At 44.5% G+C, this 27412-nt stretch overlaps 1 long non-coding RNA gene across 2 annotated transcripts; it reads right to left on the reverse strand.

Moving 5' to 3' along the window:
* Nucleotides 1-2699: 2699 nt before the first annotated feature.
* Gm35488 lies at nucleotides 2700-25667 on the reverse strand. 2 transcript variants are annotated; one of them, XR_381712.4, is made up of 4 exons: nucleotides 25632-25667; nucleotides 5582-5798; nucleotides 4845-4982; nucleotides 2700-2851 (listed from the first exon to the last, which is right to left on the reverse strand). It is a non-coding gene; the product is annotated as a predicted gene, 35488 (long non-coding RNA). The 2 variants fall into 2 exon arrangements; XR_872840.3 differs by having other exon boundaries at nucleotides 25593-25651.
* Between the last annotated feature and the right edge of the window lie 1745 nt (nucleotides 25668-27412).

Genomic DNA, 27412 nt, shown 5'->3' on the forward strand with positions numbered 1-27412 from the left:
CTTCGGCCCTGAGGCTGGCTGCGCTGCCCATGGGGGGCCCCCACTTTGTTTTCAGCTCTTCCTCCACATACAGTGGCATCTGGGGTGTCCAAGATTGCCCCCTGTCCACTACCCCACCCCTACCCCAGAGGACTGGGTCCTTCCCACAGCCAGACACCCACTTGGGGGTCCGCGTGGAGAGTGCTCAGCAGTCCTCTGCACCCCCACTCCCGCCCAGAGCACCGGAACTCTGGCGGGACACGGGTTCTCTTCCACCCCTTTTATTCCCCCATGCCCGCTGCCAGACACAACTACTTCTGACTCTTCCAACATAAACATACAAGTTCAAGCATAGCCTGCAGAGTTTTCATTAGATCTAAACCTATACTGTGCAAAGGACTTCCAGGAACTCTGTGATGTATGCAGGGTTGTGCAGTATAGTAATTACCTATCACATATAGCTCAGAGTAATTGAAATGCAGTTAATATAGGCAAGTGAACACTTAATAAATTAAATTTAATTTATTAAACTCTAAATGTAAACAGCCACCTGTGCCCAGTGGCTCCTATATTGGCCACCACAGTTCTGATCACCTCGTATCCTGACATTGTATTTACTAATTTTTTTTTTTGGCCATGTTTGTAAATTACATTTTGGAATTTTTTCCTTTGAGTGTTTTGAATAGACAAGTAATTATTATTATTTTTTAATTATCAACTCGGTTATTTCTTCCATTCTGGAATGGACCGATGGTGAGAGGTAAATAGACCCCTCAGTTGATCAGTTCTCACATTTTCACAATACCCTATCCTCTGTGAGGAAGGCGAGGATCTGCTAGGGGGCAGGGAAACTCGGATGTAGAGAGCCTTGGCCCCAGTCTTCAACAGAGCCTGGAACAAAATGCTGCCATCAGCTTTCTATCAATGGTGCAAAATGCTGGAGACAAAGCAACAGAAGGAGAAACTTACTGTGGCTCACAGTTTCAGGGAGTTCATAGTCACTTAGCTCTGTCACATTGGGGGTATGGTTGTATCATAAGTACATCACAGCAGGAGACCCCAGTAGAGGCCTTTTTTTGGCTGAGGAAGGGGTTAAAACCCCAATGTCTTCTTCAAAGGCACACCTACAATAACCTAACTTCATTCACTAAGGTCTACCTCAGTATGGTTCCATCATCTCCCAATAGCACCATGGGCTGGCAACCAAGCCTTTAACATATGGGCTGTGGGAGAACGCTTAAGATCCAAACCATCATAAGACAAGGCAGAGAAACAGGAAAGCAAAATCACCACACTGTGGTTTTAAAGTAAATGCTGTGAGTCTGGTGTGGTTACTGGAAGGAAATAAGCCTGAGTTACCCTTTGAAAGGTCGACAGAATGGAGACAATGGAGTCCCCAAAGGCACACACATCACACTTCCTGTCCCTAAGAACACATTACATGGCCAACCATGTCATCTGATCTTAAGCTAGAGGAATGAGTCTGGGTTCTCAAATGGGCCCAATCTGATCACATCATGCTGTAGTTTCATTGTGCTCCATTCTCCAGTCCCATGTGTGGAAACGTAACCCTCCCCCCCTTGCAGCCATGTAGAGAGGTGCTATCTTTACAGTTGACTAGATCCCAAGGGCTCTCTTTTCATGAATGAATTAATGTTGACATCCAGGGACTGGGTTTATCAGGAGTATGGGCTTGTTTCAAAAGTGAGTTTGACTTTCTCATAGTGGGGGTCACACTTGCATGGCTTCTTGTCATGTGGTGCCTTCAATCAGGCTGTGATCAGCAAGAAAGCCTTCATTAGCTGTGGATCCTTGACCTTGGACTTCTCAGTCTCCAAAGACACGAGCCAAATAAATTCATGCTCATTAGAAATCAGCACCCAGCCAGAAGGTACTCTGCTACCGTAACACAAAACAGAGGAAGAAATGCAGGCCTTTCAAAACCACACAACGGAGGTAGGAGGGGAGGCCTGAGCCATACTAGATGAGATGGCCTTGACCTGCTAGAGCTGGCTTGATGATGAAAAGGGACTCAGAGCCAAGGGACAAGGGAGATTTCTAGCTTAGAAAAAGGAAAAAACAAAAACAAAAACCAAAAAAAAAAAAAAAAAAAAAAAAAAAAAAAAAAAAAAGACATTCCTCACAATTCCTCACACAGAACTTTCAAGAAGAACACATCCTCCCAGAACCTGAATTTTAGCCCAGGAAAACCTGTGCCACACTTCTGATTTCAAAATTGAGACTATCAATTGATAATTTCAAAACAGGTAATAGATATAATAGATAATAAATAATCTGTATTGTCTTAGCCTGCACATGCAGCAATTTGCTACAGCACTGTAGAAACTGGTACAGGTGGTGAGGCAGCAAGGAGGGCAGCCTCCCCTAGGGAGGGACCCTGCAAAGCCAGCACTCAGCACACAGAAGCAGTCTGTGGAGAGGAGCTTCGAGCAGGCTTGGGGGGAGGGGGGCAGCAGAGCTGCAGAGCCTGTAACAGAGGTGGCGCTGTGCAGGAGGCAGGGCACAGGCGACGGTGCTTCTACTTGCTTCCTGCTGTTGGGCGTCACTTTTTAACACCTGTCTCCTGACATTTCTCTAGGCTCTCCTGTACTCATTTAGCGCTGCCAGAGGCATGCCACCCGGTCACACAGACCTTTAATAGCTAGCGAAACAGTAGCAGGTGTCAGAGCTGAAAGAGGAAAAATTCTCAATCCCCACCGGAGGACGAAAATCATTTTATTCATTTCCGTTTAAAGGGAGAGTTGAAAAGCATGAAATCCCACGCCATCGGGGAGAGAAAGCTTAAACCAGAATAACCTTGACAGGGGCAGGCATCAGCAGCTTCCGGGTCACGGCTCCCAAAGCCGAAGTCCTGATGAGAAACGGGATGTGTTCACATGTGTAGACTTCTGCCCCCCAGCTCAGCCACGAGCCATAGTGGTCTGCTTCCCTCTTCCCCCAGGCCTGACTGGAATTCATACCTCACCGAGCCCCAAACTCACCCTGACTTCTTTCTTCCAGAGCCCATTCTCTGGAATGGAATCATTCGCACAGAATGATCCTCGCCCAAGCAAGAAGGCAGAGCTGCTCTCTCCTCCTCGTCTCTCTCCGCCCCTCTTCACTCCCCGCAGTCACTCAGCAATGTCTCTGTCTGTGCGCTCCATTTCCATCACTCGGACCATCACCCAGTTCCCATCTCCGTCTCTTGCACGGACTGTCTTAGAATCCCTGGACCCTCTCCACCTCTCATCCAGGCTCTTTCCCTCACAAACCTGCTGGTGGAAGGACATTCCACCCCTCGCTCTGCTTATAACCTTTAAGGGTTTTCTCTCCACTATCAAAATAGCTTCCAAACTCAAGCTGGCAGAGAAGGCGTTCCGTATCTTGTCCCTAGTTAGTTATCTAATGATGCCTTGCTATCTAGTGGCCATTCCTATCCTGCCCCATTCCTAAAACCTTCTCTGAAGTTCCAGGCCATTTTCCACACCCTTGGCTTTCAAAGATCTCTTTTCTTTGTCTCATGATCAGTTCTAATCCCTTTCAGACCCTGCTCCTGTGTCTCCCCTTGGACTTTCTACCAACTGTCAATGGTCACGCTCATTTTTTTCCTGCCTTTTCCGCTGGCTTTTGGAGACCACTGACTGTGTCTTGTTCAACCCTGAATCCTTAGAGCCTAGGACAGTGCCTGGCAGAAAACCCTAAATCAATGACCTTGGAATGTGTGAGCCTGTGGGTCCTCATGACAGGCTGTAATGGGAACCTGCAAATATCTAGGGAGTATGGGACTTGGGGACTTGGTGACGTGAAGGGGGAGTGATGCTTTTCCTCAGGGCCCTGCAGCATCTGCCCAGATTAGTCCCAGGCCTCCAGATCAAGGGGACAAGCTGAAGGCCAACAATGAAATCCATCAGAATAACAAATGGACTATAAAAATGTACATCTCAGTCTCTGTGGTGTCACGGGACAGAAGTTACTGCCTGTTTCGGGACTGGAGAGCAGCCAGCATTGCGTTTTTGCCCTTCTCTGGAGAGAGGCCAGCCTTGGACTCAGGCCACCAGGCCTCAGGAGCTGTGAGAGTCAGGGGACGAGGACATCGGAAGCATTGCCGCTGCTCCAGGCTCTAATGCGCAGGAAGCTGAAAGCTGATCTCACTTTCGTTTTTAAAAATTTATTATTATTGAGGTAATAATCATCTAAAACCTGCAGGTTTAGAAGAGCTGAGTGTGTTTTATTGTGCAATTATCACCAGTTTCTATTCCAGAGCTTACTGTACCAAAAGGACATCTGTGTTGATTAAGTAGACACTCCCCACTTCCCTCTTCTTCCGGCTGGCTCCCAGAGCCGTAGATCTACTTCCTATCTCTATCTATTGCCCTGTTCCGGCTATTTCTTTATATAGATAGACTTATATAATCTCTGACCTTTGGGGCCCAGCTTCCTTCACTTAAAGTCTTGAGGCTCACCTGTAGTGTACAGCGTGTACCAGCTATATTCCTTATATTTTGTGGCTGATTGATAACCCACTGTGAGGATGCAGTGCATTTGTTTATCAGCCATCAACTAATGGACATGGAGATTGGTTTCACTTTGCAGCTATGAACATTTGGAGACAAGTTTTTGTGTGAACGCTTTTTCACTTCTCTTGAGTACATAGCTAAGGTTTGAAATGATCAGATGTTTATTTAGTTTTTTTGAGGAACCCCATTTTCACCACCCACCCCCCATTTTTGAGGTGCCCATTGCTTTGGAAATCTTGCTAAGACCTCAGATTTAGACTCTGAACCCATGAACCAGACCTTACAGCAAGGCAGCTATCAACTCCTAGAGCACTAGACACAGATTGCTTCTGTCCTGGCCTTGCTCACCATTCAGCAGGGGAGACAGAAGATGGCGTCATCCTGTTGCTACAGGGCAAGGGTCTGAAAGGAGGAGCACGTTAGAGGCTGTCGGTGAAGCTTGATGGAGGTATGATGCTTGAGACTGGACCTGGAGAATATTTCAGTCTGTGGAAACAGCATATGTTAATGGTGGAAGGATACAAGAAGTGAAGGAACTACAGGCACTTAGGCTTGGAGGTCTAAGCCAAGGTGCTCTTTTTCTATTGCTGGCATTTCCCCTGAGGAAAAGGAAAGAAAGGCTGTGAAGCTGGACCAGCAGGCAGAGGAGAGAATGCAAAGGCCCCTGCGCTTGCCCCTTGGGCCTGCCAAGATCTTGTTTTGCTCTTGTCTGTCCTTTGTCAGCTTCTGGCTTCCCGGCCCTATGCTCTGAGGCTGCGCTGTATACATCTCCTGAAAGTCACATAACTCGCTGGGAGGTGGTGCACGCCTTTAATCCCAGCACTCGGGAGGCAGAGACAGGCTGATCTCTGAGTGACAGGCTAATCTCTGAGCTGGAGGTCAGTCTTCAAGACAAGTTTCAGAACAGCCAGGGCTACATGGAGAAACCCTCTCTCAAAAACTGACTGGACACAACTAGCCTGTTGACACCCAGCCTTCCTATGCTCTGTGGTCTCCTCTGCCCAACCCAGGGGAATCAATCTCTAGTCCTGTTGGCTCCTAAAGAGAAAAATAAACAACCAATGTTTGGTGACAAGGAATCTGACCTGTGTCCTCTCCTTCTTGCCCACGGGATTTGGACTTGCTTTTTCTCCTCATTGAGCTTGAAAGTGATGGGGAGCAGTGACGTCATAGGCCGGCACGCTCATCGGCTAGATCTTGCCCCACACGGAGGCTGCTGGCAGCACAGCGGTGGACATCAGCAGTCAGACCATTTTCCCATTCGCGTCTGTTGCCAACTGATGAGATGAGTTTGCACAAAGCCTACAGGAAAGGTCTGGACATTAGGAATCAGATGTTTAAGATCTTCAGGAAATGAGTGACCTGGACTCCTCTTCACTGAGGTAGAAGTGGGAGTGCAGGGGTGGTGTGGACAGGGAGGTCTGGCCTTGTGGAAAACATTACAGAGCCCAAAGGAGGGAACCATCCATAGGCCACCAGCTGATGCCACAGGAGTGCATTATGCAGCCTGTGGCCAGACCCAGCCTGCCACCTGTTTCGGGGGGTGATCTAAAATATGAGAGTGGAGTTCATATTTTCTAAAAGTTTTAAAAAACAAACAATATGTGAAAATTATGCAAAATTCAAGTTTAGGCTTCATAAAGTATTAATTTTTATGATAAAATTTTTTATAGAATTTTCTTTCCCTCTTGTTACATAATTATGTTCATTATGTCTTTAAATTTTCGTCTTTGTGCCAAAAGCTTTTAGTATCTATTATGTGGCCTTTCACAGAAGCACATTGCCAACTCTTTCTGCAAACAACCTTAGGATGATGTAGTTAGTTTTCCCATCCCACCCTAGCAACCGGTTCCCTACCCCAGGACCGAGCTCCCCAACACAATCCCCCATGTCTCACTCTAGCAACCCACTCAAGGCTGTACAGGCCACATTCCTTAGCTGCTGTGATAACTTCTCTGCTCCCTGGATTCAATACTCTCAGCCTCCAACCCCTCCACCCCCGATCTCCCCACGTCTCATATCCTGCCATTAAGCATCTCCAGGAAAAGACAATGTGACTCTGACTCACAAAAACTTGACAGTGCTTCCTGTGACCAAGGATAAAGGAGTAACAGTTCCCAAAGGTCTCATCTACTAAGCACCATGCTAAAGAAATGTCTCAAACCCTCAGACTCCTCTTCAAAGTTTCCACCAGTGTTCTCTTCACAAACGTGGCATCGCTCCCCTAGTATTTATCTACTTCTCTCTTTGCAGAGTCAAAAGGGAATCTTTAGCATAACATCAAGGTTATACGAATGACATAGCACCTTCATGAGCAAGGCACTATTTGCAGTCAGAACCTCTTGACTTTGATGGATACTTGAAGCTAGAGAAGAATTCTTTGTGATGGGGTTGTGCTAAAGCATCCCTGAGGTCTAGCTACTGTGAAGAAGCCAAAGGCACTCCCTCTACACATGGTAACCAAAACTATCTCCAGACATTAACAAATGTCTCCTGGGTAGAGGAGATGATGAAGAAATTCCCTCCAGCCAAGAATCACTCTCCTAAACACTTTACATAGAAACTCACCTAATTCTATGGCGTGTATCACTGTGTTAGTTCCTTTCTAAGGATGAACCACGTTTGTCCCTGCTGGGCTTACTTCTCTAAGATCACACACACAGCTGGCTACTCACACAGTGGCTGGGAACCATGTAGTTTGACTCCTGTATGTTTTTACTATTGTCAGTTTTAGCAAATCTCAGAAGCTCCTGAGCAATGTCCACACCGACAGTTTGGGGGATTCCTTCCTGCACCCTTGGAGGATAGAATAAAAATGGAGAGTCTCTTTGACTTTGACCATAGGGAACATGGACAAGATAATGCAGGAGACTGAGAGAAAGAAAAGGCTAGTGAGGGAGCAGAGATAAGACTATAGAATCCATTCAAGGCTGACTGTGTGTGTAGGTGATGGGAAACCATGGTCCTCTAGACACTGCATGCCCATGGGTGGCTCCTAGCTATTTCTTCCTTCCTCTTCCTTCACTCTCCCTTCCCTTCTATCTCTTCTTTATCTTCTTGTTTCTAATGTCCTACATTTTTACCTGTCCAGATGCAGTGAGGAAGAAAATGAGAAATGTGAATGGTAAAATAAAATGAAGCAACAATAACACCACACACACACACACACACACACACACACACACACACCCTGAAGAACCTTCAAGGACAGTGAGATTTTCTTTCAATAACAACAGCTACTGGCTGTAGATAACAGAAAAGACTCAGAATGGATTAACTTCTCTTCCTCTGAAAGGTTCAGGTGAGCAGTGTAGGACTGAGTGGTTTTCCATACACGTGACTTTCATCTTCTGGTTCACAAGAAGGGTCCCACACCTCCAGGCATCGTGACCACAGTCAGGCAGGAGGAGGAAGTGGTGCAGAAGTGTGGATGTCACCTGAGTCTGTCCCTTTGGGTACATCTCACAGGCCAGAACCATGTCACATGCCCATCCTGGCTACAAAGAAATCTGAGGTAGGTTTTCCTTTTCAAATGAACATTACAAAAGAGAGAGAAGGAAGAATTGGCCATTGGGAAGGCATCAGCAGTGTCTGCTATGAGTTTCAAAGGAATCTGCCTCCAGAGACCCAGTGCAGCGGGATGGAGTGAGGTGAAGTGGGATGGAGCAAGACAGATAGAATCAGGTAAGACAGGGTGGGGTGGAGTAACATGAAGTGGGGCAGGGTGGATAGAGAGGAATGGAGTAGGATGGGATGGGCGGAGTAGGCTACAGTGAACGGAATAGTGGGGTGGGGGAGGGGAGGGAATTGGCAAGTGGGTGGAGTGGGATGGAGTTTGGCATGCATTTAAGCCCTGGCGACATGCTCAGTCTTGACCTTTCTCCTTATTACCCTTAGATGGCCAGTTGTTTTCCCTTTGTTCCTGAGTTTCCTCGTCTGTACCCAGTTCACAGTACTACTACATGTACAATGAATTAGCACATTTAAAACACTCGACAACTTGTCGAGGTATAAGAAAGTATCAGCTACTTAAGACTGTTGCTATTTATTGAGTATCTCCCATGAGCCACTGTTCTACTATCTCCTTTAACCCTTACAACAAATGCATGAGGAGTGAGCACTCCCCCTGCCCCAGGTAAGCATTTCAGAGGCTCCGAGGCCCAAGGCCAGCTGTTCAACTGCTTTATCGTAGCTTCCTGGCCTTAAATTTAGAAGGTGTCAGTGCCTTAACAACTAAGACTCAGGGAGAGCTTATGGAAATCAGTACAACAGGGCACAAATGGGCAGCCTCTGCCTCCCACTTCCCAGCAGGTCTTGCGCTGGCTTCTCCCCCAAGTTCTGAGCGAAGATATAATCTCATTTCCACTCTTCTGTCTTGATCGGCAACCTGGCTCACCCATCCTAGATCCTTCAGGAAATGTGTTAATGGAGTGTTGGAGGTAGAGCAGAGGCCGCGGTGCACAGAGCATTCAGTGGTCAATTAGGTCAGGATTGGATTGACCCAGAAATCCATAGGGAGAGGAGCTTGGGAAGAAAATACTAGGTTACAGAAGACCAGAACAGTTGTCCCTGAACAAGGTCAGACCATGTCAAAGAGTAATGAAGTACAATGACACAGAGCCTGTCACTGGGGAGATCTAGGAGCTGATGGTGACACTATGGAAAGCATCAGCCCTGTGATCCCACAGCCCCTCTGACAGCCGCTCTCTACATGACACCAAGACAGAACCACTCAACCCCCACTCAGCGCACCTCCAAATAACCGTCAGATTTTAACTTGGAAGTCCAAGCTAAATGAAATGCTAAATCCTGGGCAAGTTCTAAAAGAAAGAAAGAAAGAAAGGAAGGAAGGAAGGAAGGAAGGAAGGAAGGAAGGAAGGAAGAAAGAAAGAAAGAAAGAAAGAAAGAAAGAAAGAAAGAAAGAAAGAAAGAAAGAAAGAAAGTGAAAGAAAGAAAGAAAAGAAAGAAAGGCAGGCTCTTAGCTCCACAAGATAAATCCTATTTCTAGGATTGTTTCCCACAGAGATCATTGTTGCATCATTTGTAATTGTGTCAACTGTGGGATCAAGGAAAGCATTCATTATTAAGAGAATAGCTATAGCTATAGCATACACACGTTTCAAAACCAAGATGCACATCATAATCGACTAACACAAAAAGATGCTTTAGTCTACAGTTTCATGGGGAAAATTGCATGGTCTAAAGCAGGGAGACTATATATCATTTATGTGAAAATAAGGAAATATATACATAGATAGAGATAGATGTATGCATAATCATATGTACATACACATAAGCTTAGAAAAATATTGGCAGAAAGGCAAGAACATAGACACAAAGGCAGAGATGCCTGAAAAATTTATATCAAAATGTTAGCGCTGGCTTATCTACATATAAATTTCCCACAAAGGCAGATTTCTCCCTGTTGGAGTGGGAATTTACAGATAAGCAATGGGACAAGGCTATGATGAGCCATATGCTAAGAGGTTAGATTTGGAGTCATCAGTATGAGCTCGTGTTTAGCTTATAGAGATGCAGATGGCTCCATATTGAAATATTTATAGATCCCTATATACTTGCAGATTGATATACACACATAAATGTGCTCTGTCAACTGAAGGCCTGGAAGGCATGATATTCCCACAATAAGGTGTGACTTTAACACTCAGACTATTATGATATATTTTCCGTCTTCTTTCTTTTCTCTTTCTTTCTCTACTTCTTCCTTCCTTCTTTCCTTCTTTCCTTCTTTCCTTCTTTCCTTCTTTCCTTCTTTCCTTCCTTCCTTCCTTCCTTCCTTCCTTCCTTCCTTCCTTCCTTCCTTCCTCCCTCCCTCCCTCCCTCCCTCCCTCTCTCCCTTCCTTCCTCCCTCCCTCCCTCTCTCCTTCTCTCTCTCTCTCTCTCTCTCTCTCTCTCTCTCTCTTCTTTATTCTATTGAAGAGTACTTCCTTTTAAAACAAAACAACTTTTAATTATGTGTGTATATGCATGGGAGGGCTGTGTATATGAACACTGTAGATGTCAGGGGAGAACATCAGATTCTCTGGAGCTATGGTTCTCCTTACAGGCATTTGTGTGCTGTCAACAGGGGTGCTTAGAACTGAACTCTCTTCTCTGCATAAGCAATATGCACTTTTAACCACTAAACCATCTCTCTAGCTTGGGAAATAATTTTTTAATGGATTACATGCAGAATGTATTATGCAGAAATTCTATTCCTACATATACACTCACTGGGACATACATGTATAGGAATAGTCACAGTGCCAGTACTATTGTTGTATTAGTATTACACTTCCATTGCAAACAACTCTGATGTCCATCAACAAGAGAATACATTGTGATGTATTTATGCAATACTACAGTGCATGCAATGAAATGAATGTACTAAATACTGTACATTTTTATTTCAGTCAGTGTTTTTCCCCAGTGAAAGGAAGGCGGGCTCCTTGGAGAAATGGCTGGTTCTAAGATGGGGGCAGAAAATCTTGTGATGCTAGAAAGAAAGGAAACAGAGTCATGTGATACTTAATGACAGATACACATTTGTCGAGTGTCATTAGGGAATTTGTCATTGTATAAACATTATAGAATGTACTTACATAAACTTAAATGCTATAGGCCAACCACTTTAAGTGACCGTTTAATGTAGTTGAGAGATGTAGAAAACACCAAAAGATGGACTCTGTTGTCGGTATAAAATGGATACTGATAATAGCTACTTATCATTATCAAGTAACATATATTATATATAATTTGTACTTTGATATGGCTGTAGTAATTTTGCTTAAATACTTCCTCACAAACACATGGGCAATGTATTTTGTTTTATTAGAATGCCCACAGTATAATAATGAGGTAGGAATTTTCAGCTCCATTTTAGACTCATGGCCCACCATAATAGATGCTATCTATTGTTGACTAAAATGGCACTAATTAGCGATAACTGCAGTTTTTAAAAATCCACTTGGGGTAGACTGCTCAGGGACCAGACATCTATATCACATTCCTTCCTTGCCAGGCTCAGGGAAGACAGCAGAAGACAGTGCTAAGCACATCCCAGTGCATGGCTCCACACTTAGGAGGGCATACGAGGAACACAGATTAGAGCTGGCGAATTACTTACAGAAATACATGAGGTTTGGGTGGCATGGAGGTGGGAGTGCATCCGAGGGGAGCTGGAGTGAAATGATAAAAATTCATGGCATGGAATTCTAATAGAATTAACAAAAATACTTTCCAAGGCTTTTTAAAAATCCACCTTGATGGGAGCGTGTCAAAGAAACCTAGGACCCAACGAACACAACAGAGACTGGTGCTGGAAAATTTGAATAATAAAACAAAGCTGTCCCAGATTACAAATATATCCGTGAGTCCATAGTGATAAAAATGAATGGGTAAATTAATGTATGCAGGGGGAGAAGAGAGATAAATTTCTCACACAGAAGCATCCTAAATCATTAACTTGCCTTCTCTGCCCTCAAGGATCTTAACGCCGTATTCCTTAAGTGCGCCTGTGCTTCCTGGCTGCCCTCCAAGGTGCAACAACGTGGGGATACAGAAGAAAGAAGGAAGAGAGGCTCCGCATGGCAGAAAACTGACAAGCACAGCTCAGTCTTGTCATCAGGCTCAACATCCAAACAGCAAGTCACGGTGCCGGGTAACCAGGATTTGATGCGATGAAATGAGAGTTAGCCTCTGTGATTATCCACAGAATCCACACCCCTGTCTAATCCTAAAACATCAGACAAAGAACAGTGGAGGAGGGGCCTACCAACTACACTGCAAAAAAAGCCAGGGGCACAAACACAGGGACCTGTTTACAAACTGTCACCACCAGGAGAAGCCCAAGCAGTCATAGCTTTACTTATCCGAAAATCATTCTGAACAATCTTACTCATTTTAGGGTGCTGGGACCCCTTTTGGTCTTGTCCACACTAAGAACACAGACGGAGATACTTCACCATCCTAAAGTTGTTTTGGTTTTTAAATCACCGAAGCGAAAAGAATCAGAGTGATTTTTTTTTTCCTCTCCTAAACCTTTAACAATACACAGAGGTGGTAAAAGCTTTGAAAAGAAAGCTTTTCCTTAAAGCCTTTCCAATATTCTGCCCCATATTCTTACATAGAGTTTAAAGTCAGTGTTCTTGGTTTTTTGCCAGGGCAAAGACAGATTTTCCTAAAAACTATCAGAGGCAGACACAGCCCTGACTCAGGGTAGCAGAAGAAATGCACGTCTCCGTCCTGGGCTCTCTGTTGCCCACACCTTAACCCAGCTTTTCTGACGCTGCACACTTGACTATTTCTATCAGGCCTTCATCCACCTCAGTGGTTAATCACAGACTCAAGGGAGCTTTGTGGTAAGGTCACAGAGTCTCCAGACAGAGGTCACAGACTGGCCAAACACCAGATCAAATAGTCTGCCTTATTGCCTTGAGATAGAGTCTCCAATTAAACTAGAACTTCACCGTTGGCTCAGCTTGCTGGCCAGAGAGCTCCCAGGATCTGAGTGTCTCTTCCTGCCAGTGCTGGGGTCACAGACATGCACAGCTGATGCCTGCCTTTTGTGTGGGTGATGGGGATTAGAGTTTAGTTCTTTATAGTAGTACAGCAAACACTTTGACTCACTGAGCCATCTCTTTAGCCTCTAGTTCCTTTTGTTTTGAAGCCAACGAAGAGTCAAAATGATTTTTTTCTTTTAATCCTTACTAATACACAGAAGCAGTAAAAAGCTTTGAAAATAACGCCTTTTTTTAGCTGGGCGGTGGGTGGTGCACGTTTTTAATTCCAGCACTTGGGAGGCAGAGGCAGGCGGATTTCTGAGTTTGAGGCCAGCCTGCTCTACAAAGTGAGTTCCAGGACAGCCAGACTACACAGAGAAACCCTGTCTTAAAAAACAAACAAAAACAAAGCAAAACAAACAGAAAACACACACACACATACACACACACAAAATGTTTTTCCTTAAAGATTCTCAACATTCTGTAACATATTCTTACGTATGTTTAAGGTCAGTGTTCTTGGATTTTCTTCTGATCAAGGAAAGATTTTCCTAAAAATATCAGTGGTAAGCACAACTCTGGTCAGAGGAAGCAGGTCGGAATACTATGTAACACCGGCAGGTCTCGAACACATGTTGATCCTTGAGCTTCGTTGTGGTTAGGATTGAAGGCATGTAGCACCATGCCCAGTGGGAGACAAATCTAGAGAAGCTGCAGTCCCGTGAATCACATTGACAGGGGCACGGCATGGAATTGTTTTATAGCTTCTTATTGATTCTGGATGCATACAGCTCTCTTAAGTAGAATTATAACAAGCTGCTTCACCTATGACCTGGGAGATAGACTATAAGGAAAAAAAAATCTTCTCCATAGTCTGAAGTTCCTAAATTTAGTACTAGAATTTAGAAACAGGGTCAGGAAATGATGTCTTGGAAAACCAAAAATTGCAAAAAATCAGTATGCTCCAATACTCAGTTGTTCATCCACTCTCAGCCTTCCACCACAGCAAGCTGGAGTCTCCGGCAGCCCATAAGCAGTCCCAGATTCTTCTGTGTCTCCATAAAAACTCCTTATTTCAAATGGACTTTAGCTTAATGAGATAAGCCACAGTTCTGAATACTGTATATATATATTTTTAATTCACTTTATATCTCAATCATGGCTTCCTGTCCCTCCTCTTCTCCCAGTCCCACCCTTACAAATCCCCGCCCCCCCTGCCATCACCTCCTCCCCTTCTCTTTAGAGAAGGGGAAGCCCCTCTTGGGTGTCCCCACACACACACCCTGGAACATCCCATAATCACTGTCATGGGCCCAAGAGCATCCTCCCACTGAGCCCCAACTAGGTAGTCCAGTTAGAGGAAGGGGATCCAAAAGTAGGCAACTGAGTCAAAGACACTCTCTGCTTCGATTGTTAGGGGATCCACATAAAGACCAAGCTGCACATCTGCCACACATGTGTGAGGGCCTAGGTCCAGTTCTGCATGGTCTTTGGTTAGTGGTTCAGTCTCTTTGAGCTCCCACGGTCCTAGGTTATTTGACTCTGTGGGTCTTCTTGTGGTGTCCTTGACCCCTCCAGCTTGCTCAGGTTGTTTCTAGTTTCTAGCTCTTATGAATAAAGCTGCTGTGAGCATAGTTGAGCAAGTGACCCTCTGGAATAGCGGGGCATCTTTGGGTATATGCCCAGGAGTGGTATAGCTGGGTCTTGAGGTTGACCTATTCCCAATTTTCTGAGAAACCACCAAACTGATTTCCAAAGTGGATGTATGTGGGGAGCGGGTGTGGCGGCAGTCCCAAAGGCGCCAGGGACTGCAGCTAAGTCATATGACTTGCACCTGACTTCCTCATACAAGACACAAACATCTTGAGTGCTGCGCAGGTGTACCAGGATACAGATGAATCCAATTTGGTGGAGATTTGCCCCTGCTGCCCTGATTAGCTGAAGCTGCATGCCTGGTGAGGTGGCGTGGCCTGCTGTGCGTGGATGGGAACTGAGAGTATAAGAGAGTGAGAGGCCCAGGGTTCAAGAGAGATATAAAAACAAGGGAGATATAAACAGGGGAGATATAAAAACAAGGGAGATATAAACAGGGGAGATATAAACAGGGGAGATATAAACAAGGGAGATATAAACAAGGGAGATATATGGAGAAAGAAGAAACAGGACTGAATAAATGTGTGCAGAAGGATCCTGTAGCAGCGTCGTTCTTCCTGGCCAGTTGAGCGCGCGCAAGAAGTGGTGCCGAAACCCGGGACGGGAAAAGAAACATCTTCAGGCATGAGCGAAGACCCCCTGCTACAGGGAGGATTCAGAACTGCATCACGGGGAAGGAGTGGTTAATAAAAGTTCCTGTAAAACAGACTGTTGAGAAGGATCCGGCGTGGATTCAGAACTCTTCAGCTGGGGAACGGTACTGATGAAGAGAAAGAAGAAAGATGAGGACGGAATAAACTGTTGTTAGAAGGACTGGTGGTCACGTCGTTCTTGCTGGTCGAGAGCAGGCGCGACAATTGGTGGCCCGTACGGGGAACCGACTCCCCCACCGAGTTCAGAACTTTCAGCAGTCAGTGGTTGCCGGCAGGGACCAGACGGAACCTCTTTGGGTGCCGGAGAGGTTGGTGAGATGCTGCAAGAATGAGGATCCTGATCCAGTTGCCCCTGTGGATGTGGTGGATGATCCCACAAGCACAAAGGATGGAGCCGAGATGGGAGATCCTTTCGGTGTTCCAGAAGCCGATACCAGCTCGACATGACGTTCAAATTTTTCCACGCTTTTTGATCCCTGAATTTCCCTTAAAGAGATAGCCCCTCTGGCTATCTATCCCTTGCTTCAGGGAAGATGAGTGGGGATGAGAGCCCTGGGATGTATGCTTGTTATAGTGTGTGTGTGTTTTGTGTTTGGCACATGTGTTAGGTGCAGAGTGTGCGGGTCCGCACTTTCGCCATGGTAGCATAGGCTTTTGCTGCAGTGGAGGCGGGACAATCTCCTCAGATTCGGTTTGCCGCTCTAAAAGAAATTATGCTGCGTTATGCCGTGGGGTGCGAGGCTAAGCACTGCACAGAGGATAGCTTGCTGTTGGCATCCTGTGGAAGGCACGTCTGATTGCATGAAGGTTCAGTGTCCTAGTTCCCTTCCCCCAGGAAAAACGACACGGGAGCTGGCCAAGACCTCTCTGGGTGATGAGCCTAAGGGATGGTTTTGTGTAGGGCCCCTATGCTTGCACACTGGGGATCAGACCTCTACCTTCACCCATGAGGCTTGCTTGCAGCAATTAAGATCTGGCCATAAGTTAATTAACATCCTGGCCTTTTGATGCACCTGCCGCAAGCAAAACACAATCTCCCCAGGAGTGGCTTGGCATGATTGAGAGGTAGTCAGTGATAAGACTCCCTGGGCATGTCACCAACCTAAGACAGGGATCAAACCAATGCTGTTTGTCACCCAAGGACGGGTAAGGGGCATGGCTGCTGGGGGCTATCTACAGACATTCTCTCTGCCAAAAAAGAAAAAAGGGGGAATTGTGGGGAGCGGGTGTGGCGGCAGTCCCAAAGGCGCCAGGGACTGCAGCTAAGTCATATGACTTGCACCTGACTTCCTCATACAAGACACAAACATCTTGAGTGCTGCGCAGGTGTACCAGGATACAGATGAATCCAATTTGGTGGAGATTTGCCCCTGCTGCCCTGATTAGCTGAAGCTGCATGCCTGGTGAGGTGGCGTGGCCTGCTGTGCGTGGATGGGAACTGAGAGTATAAGAGAGTGAGAGGCCCAGGGTTCAAGAGAGATATAAAAACAAGGGAGATATAAACAGGGGAGATATAAAAACAAGGGAGATATAAACAGGGGAGATATAAACAGGGGAGATATAAACAAGGGAGATATAAACAAGGGAGATATATGGAGAAAGAAGAAACAGGACTGAATAAATGTGTGCAGAAGGATCCTGTAGCAGCGTCGTTCTTCCTGGCCAGTTGAGCGCGTGCAAGAGATGTACAAGTTTGCACTCTCACCAGCAATGAAGTGTTCCCCTAGTTCCATCCTAGACAGCATGGGCTGTCACTTGTGGTGGTTTTGTTTGTTTGTTTGATTGTTTGTTTGTTTTTGTTTGTTTGTTTGTTTTTTATCTTAACCGTTCTGACAGCATAAGGTGGAATCTCAGAGTCTCAGAGTTGTTTTGATTTGCTTTCCCTAATGGCGAAGGATGGTGATTTCTTTAAGTGCTTCTTGGCCATTCGAGATAACTCTGCTGAGAATTCTCTGTTTGGCACTTGACCCCTTTTTTCAGTTGCATTACGTTGTTTGTTGATGTCTAATATCTTGAATTATTTACATATTTTAGATATTAGTCATCTGTCAGACATAGGGCTGGTGGAAATCTTTTCCTATTCCGTAGGCTGCCATTTTGTCCTATTGATGGTGTCCTTAGTCTTTTCAGTTTCAATAGGTCCTATTTATTAATTTTTGATCTTAGTACCTTTTCTGTTCAGGAAATGGTCTCCTGTGTCAATTAGTTCAAGGCAATACCCCACTTCCTCTTCTATTAGATTTAATGTGTCCAGTTTTATGTTGAGGTTTTTGATCTACTTGGACTTGAGTTTTGTGCAGGGTAATAGATATGGGTCTATTTGCATTTTTCTCCATACAGACATCTACATGCAGTTAGACCAGCACCATCTGTTGAAGATGCTTTCTTTCCTTTTTCTGTTGTATGGTTTTGGCTTCTTTATCAAATATCAAGTGTCTATAGGTGTGTGTATTTATTTCTAGGTCTTCAGTTCTATTCAGTTGATCAATCTGTCTGTTTTTATGCCAACACCATGTGGTCTTCTTACTATTGCTCTGAAGTACAGTTTGAAATCAAGGATGGTGAAACCCCCAGAAGTTCTTTTATTCAGGATTGCTTTGGCTAATTTGGGTTTTTTGTTTTTCCACATGGAGTTGAGAGTTGCTCTTACAAGGTCTGTAAAGAATTGTTTTGGAATTTTTATGGGAATTGTATTGAATCTGTAAATTGCTTTTAGTAAGATGGCTATTTTTGTTATGTTAATCCTACTGATCCATGAGCATGGAAGATCTTTCCATTTTCTGATATCTTCCTCAATTTCTTTCTTCAGTGACTTGAAGTTCTTGTCAAAAGGTCTTTCACCTGGTAGAGTTACACCAAGATATTTTTATATTATTTGGAGGTACTGTGAAGGGTGTTGTTTTCCTAATTTCTTTCTCAGCCCATTTATCGTTTGTATAAATGAGGACTACTGATTTTTTTAAAGTTAATTTTGTATCTAGCCACATAGCTGAAGGTATTTATCACCTGGTAGAATTTTAGGTGTCACTTATACTATCATATCATCTGTGAATATAGATACTTTGAGTTTTTCTGCTCTTCCTATTTGTATCCCTTGGTCTCCTTAGCTGTCTTATTGTTCTAGCTAGAACTTTGAGTACTGTATTGAACAGATAGGGAGAAAGTGAGCAGCTTTGTCTTTGATGTTGGCTATTGGCTTGTTGTAGATTGCTTTGATTATGTTTAGGCATGTGCCTGTATCCCTGATCTCTCCAAGACTTTTAACATGAAGGGGTGTTGGATTTTGTCAAAGGTTTTTTCAGCATCTAGTGAGATGATCATGTGATTTTTTTCCCCAGTTTGTTTATATGGTAGATGACATTGCTGAATTTTTATATGTTGAACCATTCCTGCATCTCAGGGATGTAGCCTACTTGATTTTTTTTTCTTGATTTTGTTAGAGCTTTATTAGTTTCCTCTTTAAAGGCTTCTACATGTTTGATCATATTTTCCTGTATTTCTTTAGGAATTTATTCATTTCCTCTTTAAAGGCATCTATCAACTTTATAAGGATTTAAGGTCATTTTCTTTTACTTCGGTTGTGTTAGACTATCCAGGGCTTGCTGCAGTGGAATACTAGCCATGCTCCTGAAGATGCCATATTTCCCTGGCTCTTGTTTGTGTTCTTACTCTGGCCTTTCGCCATCTTGTTGTCCCTGGATATTCCTGGTGTGGCATGTATCTAGAAGGTGGGCCTAATCAGACTGTTCCTCTTGCAGCAGGCCTCAGGTGGGCAGCCTTAGACTGGATGTTCCTTGTGAGGTAAGTGTGGCAGAGGCTATCAGAGCAGTGGCCAGACAAGGGAGCTCAGGGGGACAGCAAGCAGCTCTTACAAGGCATCTGGGGAACTGAGAGAAGGGATCTAATCTGGGTGTTCCTTGTTCTGTGGGTCTGTTGGAGGCTGAGAGTGGTGGCCAGACAATGGACCTCAGGGGACAGCATGCAACTAGCAGTGGTTCTAACCTTCCTAATGTTGTGACACTTTAATACATCCCATGTAGCAACCCCCAACCATAAAATGATTTTCATTGTTACTTCACAACTATAATTTGGCTACTGTTATGAACTGTAATGTAACTGTCTGATATGCAAGGGTGTTAGGTGACCCCTGTAAAAGGGCTGTTTGATTCCCAAGGGGATCAAGAACAACAGGTTGAGAACCTCTGCTCTGCAAAGAACCCAGAGACAGGAGACAGAGAACCCAAGCCAGGGTTTTATAAGTGTATCTAATTAGGAGGGTCCCTTTCAGTGGATCTGGGACAATTCTTCTGGCTTCTCACTGTATTCCCAGGAGACCAGACAATCCTCACTCTTACTGTAAGTTCACCAGGACCTCATGGTTTCCAGGGAAGACTGGGCAGGAAGGGATCCAAAGGGGTGAGCACGAGGCTCCGTCTATTGCAATGCAGGGTCTCTCAATACAAAAATCCTTTGGAAATGTGTTTCTAAAGCAGTGCTTTATGAGTCTGGAGAACGTTTGTTCCTCCATGCTGTGGAGCCAGGTGCTGTTCTGCACACAAAGACAATCTCATGAGGAGCCACTCCGGGGAGCCTTCTTGGACCATCCACTGAGCATTTAAATGCTTCCTTGAAGCAATTCTAGCTGGATCTTATCTCTAAAAAAAATCACACATTACATGTTAAATTGTACAAGTTCCATCTATTTAACTCAAGATGCCCCTTAGGTTCATGCCTTTTGGGGGGCTATATTCAATGCAATGGATTCATTTGCTTTATCGCGCCAGGTTTTTTAATAACAGTGTTGGAGGTTTGCTCTTCCTTTATTTCGGAATGTCGTTAATCTTTCGAGGCAGAGTCTCACTCTGTAACCGAGGCTGGCCCGGAACTCTCAGCAACCCTCCTGCTTCAGTCCTCTAAGGCCTGTCTGTCGTCACAGTCACAAACCAGCATATCCAGCCTGGATTCTTCTTCCATGCTGTCAGCTATTTGGTAGCCCCTACCCAGTGGTTTCCCATAAGTGGAGGGACTGTGGTAAAGCTGCAAAGCTCAAAGCTTGAGATCAGGTCCTTCATTCACACTGCACACCGAGACTTACATGCCCATTTGCAACCAAGGAGACTACTACGGCTTGAAAGCAGCCCTGCAAAAACGTCAGCTGGAGCTAAAAAAGCACCACAAGAGGTATTTTTGGACCTGGCCCCTGCACACGCAGGTTCTGTTTGCTTTAGGTTTTATCCATAGGCTAGAGGGAAGAGCACGTACTATACAAGATTTGTGCATTCATAAAAATAATCTTATTACCCCAAATATGCTCTTAAAATAAGCTATTTGGACGCTTTCCTCTCCTAAGGCAACATCTCTTTGCTCTCTGAAGCAATCACAAGGCTTCCGGTTATACTTAGCACCCTCCTTGGTTTCTGCAGTGTTCCTTGGTGAGCATGCACCCCGTTATAGTTGAAAGCATTTGCCAGCTGTAAATGTCTTCTCCAATCCCCTCTATAAAAGAATATTAAAATCAAGGCGCTTGTTGTTATGAGTTTCTAAAACAATGGTCCTGGAGGTACCAGCTGCTCTTTCTTATCGTAACAAACTTTCTTGGCAATGCTGAGCTACATCTTATAACATCCCTGGAGGGAAGTACTGAAATCCAGGAGCGGAGGTTACAAAGCCTTGGCTTCTATATGATCCAGAAGACTCCTGACAGGACCAGCTAACCTTGAAGGCTGGGGCTTGCGCCTTCTGTGGGTTGAATAATCAGGAAGTGAAATAGAAAGATGGAGGGAGGAAGGGGGAGAGGAGAAAGGGGACAGAGAGAGGGGTGTAGAGAAAGAGTCCCTGAGGCTCTTCACAAAATTTCTAGCTAGCTATTCAATAGTCCCACTTTGCAGCAGCTGTCCAGGCCAGACATACTGCTGGTTTCTGTAGGCACTGCTTCCCATCTGGAATACGAGGAAGGCCTTGAGCAAGGCATCCACATTTATGCCAAAGATGCTCCAAATGAACAAAGCAGGGACTGTTTGCTGTACAGACTCCAAAGAACAGAAACAGACCTTCCAACAGGAGCCTCATCAGACTCTCTGGTCTGCTAAGGAAACATTATCACAGGGAGGAGCTCAGAGGGGCTTTGCCACAACAAAAGCTTACATGACTCAGACACCAAAGCCAACTCAAAGCATTCGGAGGGGTGCAGTTTTATGTGCACGCTTTAGAGCTCAGTTCTAAAGGGCACGATTACCATAGCTCATCTTTCCGAATGCACACCAGACACTTTGCTTGTACTATTTGCTTCTGCCAACCATGGAAGAACCAGTAAGTAAAACATTTTATTAGGCCATAGTAATAAAAGTTAGACCATTTATGCTTTTAAATGTATATTATATTGTTTAATCTCCACAATGAACCAATGGGCTATCACTGCATTCATTTAGTAGGTGAGTAACTCAAAGACATTAAGTGAATACCAATGCATGCTCTGAACTCCCAGGCTTTACTACGAGTTCTCAAAATATTTGGGATCATTTCTCTAGCAGGTCCACCTGATCCTCATGCAAAATGAACCAGAGTCTGCCACTGTAGCATTCAGAATTCAGAATTAAGGATATGCAGAGAGCGAATGCCTGAGGTGGGGTTTGAACCCAGATGGGAAAGCTCTGATGTGCATAGTTTTAGCCCTGTTATCTTCCCTCTTCAATTTTCCCTTGCTCTGACTTTCTGGAGTAGCAGCTGCATCTTCACCCTCAAACAAATGAGCCATGCCAAACACCCAGGAAAAAAGAACCTACACAACACACCTTGAGGTCTAGGGCTTGAATGAATACTTTATGAGTACTGTGTGTTGAAATGAAACCTACATTGTTCTAAATCACACAAACAAATGGCCTTTCAAAGATCCAGGGTCTCAGGGTTGGAGGGTCTGAAGGAAGTACCTCATCTTCTGAAGGCTATTGTCAGACTCAGTCTATTTTGCATGCGGATCACATTGGGCCCACCCAGAGAAATGGTCTGAAGTATTTCTGAGAGCTTCTAATAATGTTTGGAAATTAAAAGAATGTGTTTGTGTTCACGTCCAGCTGGAGGACTCTAAAATGAAATCACAGAAAGTATATGCACAGAGAAAGAAGGCTGTGCAAATCAGGATGAAGAAAAGTCACTGGAGGACAGACAACTCGGCGGAGAAAATCAAAACTCAGCTGCCTGGAGAGGCATGACTAATGACAAACCGGGTGCTCTGTGCCATGCAGCTCTGAACGTCTTTGGATTTTGAGGTAGCAGATCCGTCTAAAGACTAGGGCAGGGAGTGAGGCTGGAAACAACAGGCTAGGTGAAGGCTTCATCTTGAGAATAATGATTGCTCAGGCCATCCTTTCTCCAGCCCCATGCTTCAGAGGGCCGACCTTCTTCTACCCATTACAGGGAAACTAGGCCAACATTTCAGGCTTAGAGACCCACGTTTCAAGGAAAGGTAGAGCATTGCATCCAATCTAAATACTGAGTAAAGAAAGCCCAAGCCCTTCCACCATGCTCTCCCAGAAGACTGATGAGTTCTTAGGAGACAAAGACCACCAACAAAGAAAAACCTACGTAAAGTGACATTTCAGTGCCTTTCAGACCCTCAGCAGAAAATCAGAGCCCTGACTCATTAGGTTTATTGGAAGTTTAACTTCTGTGTTCCAGAAGAATTTGACTTACTCAAACAAGGTGGCAGGTCATATATATTTATATACAAACATTATATAAACTGTGTATTTACCATATATCCTCTACCCAGATTCCTCAAATGTATCAAACCAATGAAATAGCACTGCCACAAAACTATGAATTTATAGTCCTCAGTCAAGCAACCGACTTTCCTTCCCTCATCCGGGATTAATCCAGGCTCGTGAACTGCATTTATCTGTCACATCCTCTTAGCTTTCCTTTAGGACAGATTTTCATTATTACTTTGTATTGAATGACTCTGATACCGTAAAAAGACTATTAGTCAATTACGTTGGAGGCTGTTTCTTCCTATTGCGCCACACCAGGAAGCACAGCTTATCCATACGTCTTAGCACCACCGCGGTAAACGCTGATCATTTAAGGAAAGGAATACCAGCCAGGCTTCCCCCAACCCCCTCCACTCTAAGGTTGCATTTGCAATGAACATCTATTATAGAAAGTAAATACTATATTTTCCATTCATGTTTGATTCATGAGTTGTAGCCATCCACGGATGCATCTGGTCTTATCACAGTTACTACCAGGTAATTGCCAAACGGTGGTTGGTTTTCTCCACCACTCATTCCGAGTTTAAATGCAGACTCTACAGTGAGAGTATACTTATTTTTTTTTATTCATATTAGTATGGACTCTTGGATCGATATTCTAGTTTATGGAATATACTTTATTGTATTTTTTGTTGACTAATTTTATCCTAGATTTCACCAGAGAAGGCTTTTTAAAGTAAGTTCCCCCCTTTTTGACATGTACCCCCAATTGTTCGAGGACTCTTTTACTTCCTGGTACCGTAACCTATTTCAAAATCACACTGTAAGTTTTTAAAACCATAGCCTTGAATAATCTGTTTCTGCAAGAAATCCTTTTTACGGTTTTTTAAACAAACAAACACCTGAGGGATGATACTTAAAACCTACAAAGCAAACCCACGAAAGATAAAAAAAAAACAAACAAACTCAAAAACAAAATTAAAAAAACATACCCGACTAAACAAGATTGGAATGTTATTTAAAACAAGCAGATGATAATAATAACGGGGTCTTGGGGATGGGAAATATAATGTATAAAGTTTTTAAAGTTTAACAAAACTGATGGAAAGTCAAAGAAAGGAAAGACTTCAGAAAGCAGCAAGAGAATTTCTTCTTTTTCTTTTACTGTACAATTCATTCTGGAAGCCATTAATGGGGTCTAAGAAAAGTTCCTCACTGTGTGGAGCTTAGAGGAGGGTCCTTGGTGGCTCAAAGCAGTAACTGAAGCTTGTAAGGAATAGAGGTTTGGGACTGTAAGGGTGCCCCCTGCAGGAGGGTTGCAGTATAGGAGAATAGCAAGCAAGACAGTAGGGGACTCTGAGCACAGGAGGAGGAAGATACTTCCACAGCCAAATGATCAAAGTAATAATAGTTAAAAAAAAAAATTAAAAAGATGTCCTATACCACACAGTGGGAGACAATATGAAGCCCACGGCGGCTCTCCTCTGATATTCTTTCTTTGAAAGATCAACGATCTGAAGCTAATTGAGAAGACATCAGAGGGAAAAATCTACAAAGTAACTAACTTGTACTGTCAAATCTTTCAAGGTCTTAAAGGAAAGACTACATTGAGGGAAACTGGGGAGAAGTTAAGACTATGACACAGCAATAGGAACTGGGTCTTTTTGCTATGGCAGAAGTTATTAAAGAAAGTGGAAAAACTTGACAAGTTTAACAATTTGACCAGAGTGATACAGCAGTATTAATCTGATTTTTATCGTTTCCTAGTGTTTTATGGGCAAAGGTACTCATTTGTAGAAAATATACACCTAAGCGTTTAGATACCACAATTTATCATGTTTACATTTGTTTGTAAATGGTTTCCAGAAAGTTCTTTCTTTTACACCTATTTTCCTGTAAATCTTTGTTTTAAATTTTAAAAAATTGATTGACAAGGGGCTGGGAAGATGCTCAGTAGTTAACAGTCTGTGTTGTTTTGGGGGAGTTCCCAGCACCCCAGTTGGTGACTCTCACCCACCTGTAACCCCACTTCTAGGGGATCTAATGGGCACCTGCACTCCCACACACTCCCACACACAGCCACATACACTTAATTAAAACACTTTTAAAATTAATCAGAAATATATTAAGACAGTGAAATTATGAAGGAAAAGGTTTTAAGTAAGTTAGAGGTTAGTCCAGGAAATCCAATGTCTAAAAATTATTATCTTTGAAATTTCAAAAAAGAGCCATGAAGGAGGCATGACCATCAAGGGGTATCGAATACCACAGGACACGGTAAAGATGAAAAAGCCCACTAAAACACCCAGTGGAACACATGAAAGAGACCAAATGACAAGCACCAGACATAAAAGAAGACTTGGGGTGTCTGAAAAGGTTTTCTAAAAAGCCTTGTTCTCCTTACCAAAAAAAAATTTTTTTTGGTTGACCACTCCCCTCTGCCAAGCCCTGACTCAATAATATTCCTTTTATCAGGCGGTGACAGAAATGTTCAGAAAGAGGCACACATCAATCCAAAAGGGGTTTTCAATCAAACCTTGCCATTTTCTGCTCAAGATATGTTAAATTGTAACCAGATCATACCCAACTTAGTTTCCCAGAGCTTGTTCTCAATGGCCTTACTTCGTGAATGGTGTCAGGAGTCAGGGCAGAGATTCCAGCCCCAACTGCCGTTTGCCTTGGGATGGCAGGAGGAAGGATGTTTTTGTAAAGATACGATCCATGGGCACCAGCTCACTGCTCAACCTCTCTTCAAGTAATAGTTTTGTTTGCATTCAAAGGTGTTTAACAGGGATGTCTGAAATGGAAACCTTCTCTCTGTTATGTGGGACCCCAGAAGTACATCTCCTCTAGTTTCTAACAGCATTGTGTAAGGGATGGATGATGTGAGGACACAGGTGAGGCCTAAAGGAGAAAGCTCTGTGCATTCCCACTCCTGTTCAGATTGGCCTCCATTCTGTCGTCTACCTAGATGTTTCTTGATACTAATGTCTCCCAGTTTCCAAGACTGGTGGTCTCTAAGTCCACAGGTTCCCATGTGATGGGAGCCATCTTACATTCCCATTGCACATAAAGAGGAAGGAAAGGTAGCTATGATTCTGAACTCACAGCACAGAGGACACCTTGGAAAGGCATGTACACTTCTGTCTGTCTTTGGAATGAGCTTTACAGAGTAGCTGTATATTACCTTCATGTAAGTTAGGAAGATGAGCCCTCGCCCTCCGAGCAGATGGCTCCAGGCTGACGGTGCCAATGTGGTCCTTCTTCTAGGCACAGTCAAATGGTTAGATGAACATTAACAGCATCCATCTCCAATTTGTACTCTTTCCACCTAGTACCCGAGTGTCCCGAGTCAAAAAGTGTCTAACATTCACAATGACACTAAGCATTGGACCTACCCTAGTGCTCAGCTGTCGATGGAAGCTGGCCAAGTAGCTTCTTCCCTCACATCCAGACTCTACACTACTATCAAAATGAGCCACACCCACTCTCAGATATCCTGGTGCTGTCCAGTGTCATGGAGCCTCTGCAGTTTGGGATCTGTAGGACTGCCCCTTCACACACTCCAGCAGTTCATCAATAGGGTGGATGTTGGGGTGGACCAACTCAAAGCCCTGGATCTGGGCCTGAGAGGTATCTAAGCTGGCCAGACTGCTAGCTCTCCCACTCTCACGCCCTTGGGGCTGGCTCACACGCAACACACCCCCACCCCAATCAGGGCCAGCCCTACCCTGCTGCCCAGGTGAGGTGCAGGGCCCACTCTACCAAGTGTTGCAACTGATAAGGGATATGGCCAGTTTTTCCATTCTTATGACCCCAGGGCCAGCTCTCCTGCCTGCAGTAGATGGCAAGGGATGAGGGAGGGAAGGAAGGTATCTCTCTCTAATCCATGTCACCACAAAGCAAAGGAGTGGAAGGCCCAGCTCCCTCCACCCCCACCCTTCCTGAGTACTGCAGCTGGCCAGGGGTTAGTCAGCTTTCACACCCCCAGGGCTAGCTCTCCCACAATGCCCAGGTGAATGGTGGGGTCAGTTATGCACAACCCTCAGACATCAATACACCCTCAGATGGCAGCACAGACCAGGGACATCTGTGTGGCCTTTGGTGGTAACAGGTCCCTGCTGTTGAGGGGCCATGGACCCAGATGTGGGCCTGGGTGGCAGCACAAGCCAGGACCCCACCAAGGTCCCAGGTGGGGTCAATCAGCTACTCACATCAGGCTGTTCCTCACTACCCTCGAGTCTCTAGTTCTGCCTCTCTCCATTGTGCACACATCCTTCTGTTTCTGTTTCTCTTCCATTTCTCTACCACTTACTTGCTCCTCTTAGTGGCACCAGGGGTCTCTGAGTATCTGGGGTCCTCTGTTTCAGGCTTACTCCCGTCTGGGGCCCAGAGGCCCATGC

Source organism: Mus musculus, chromosome 12, assembly GCF_000001635.26.
Source record: "Mus musculus strain C57BL/6J chromosome 12, GRCm38.p6 C57BL/6J".
In the NCBI taxonomy this organism is placed as follows: domain Eukaryota; kingdom Metazoa; phylum Chordata; class Mammalia; order Rodentia; family Muridae; genus Mus; species Mus musculus.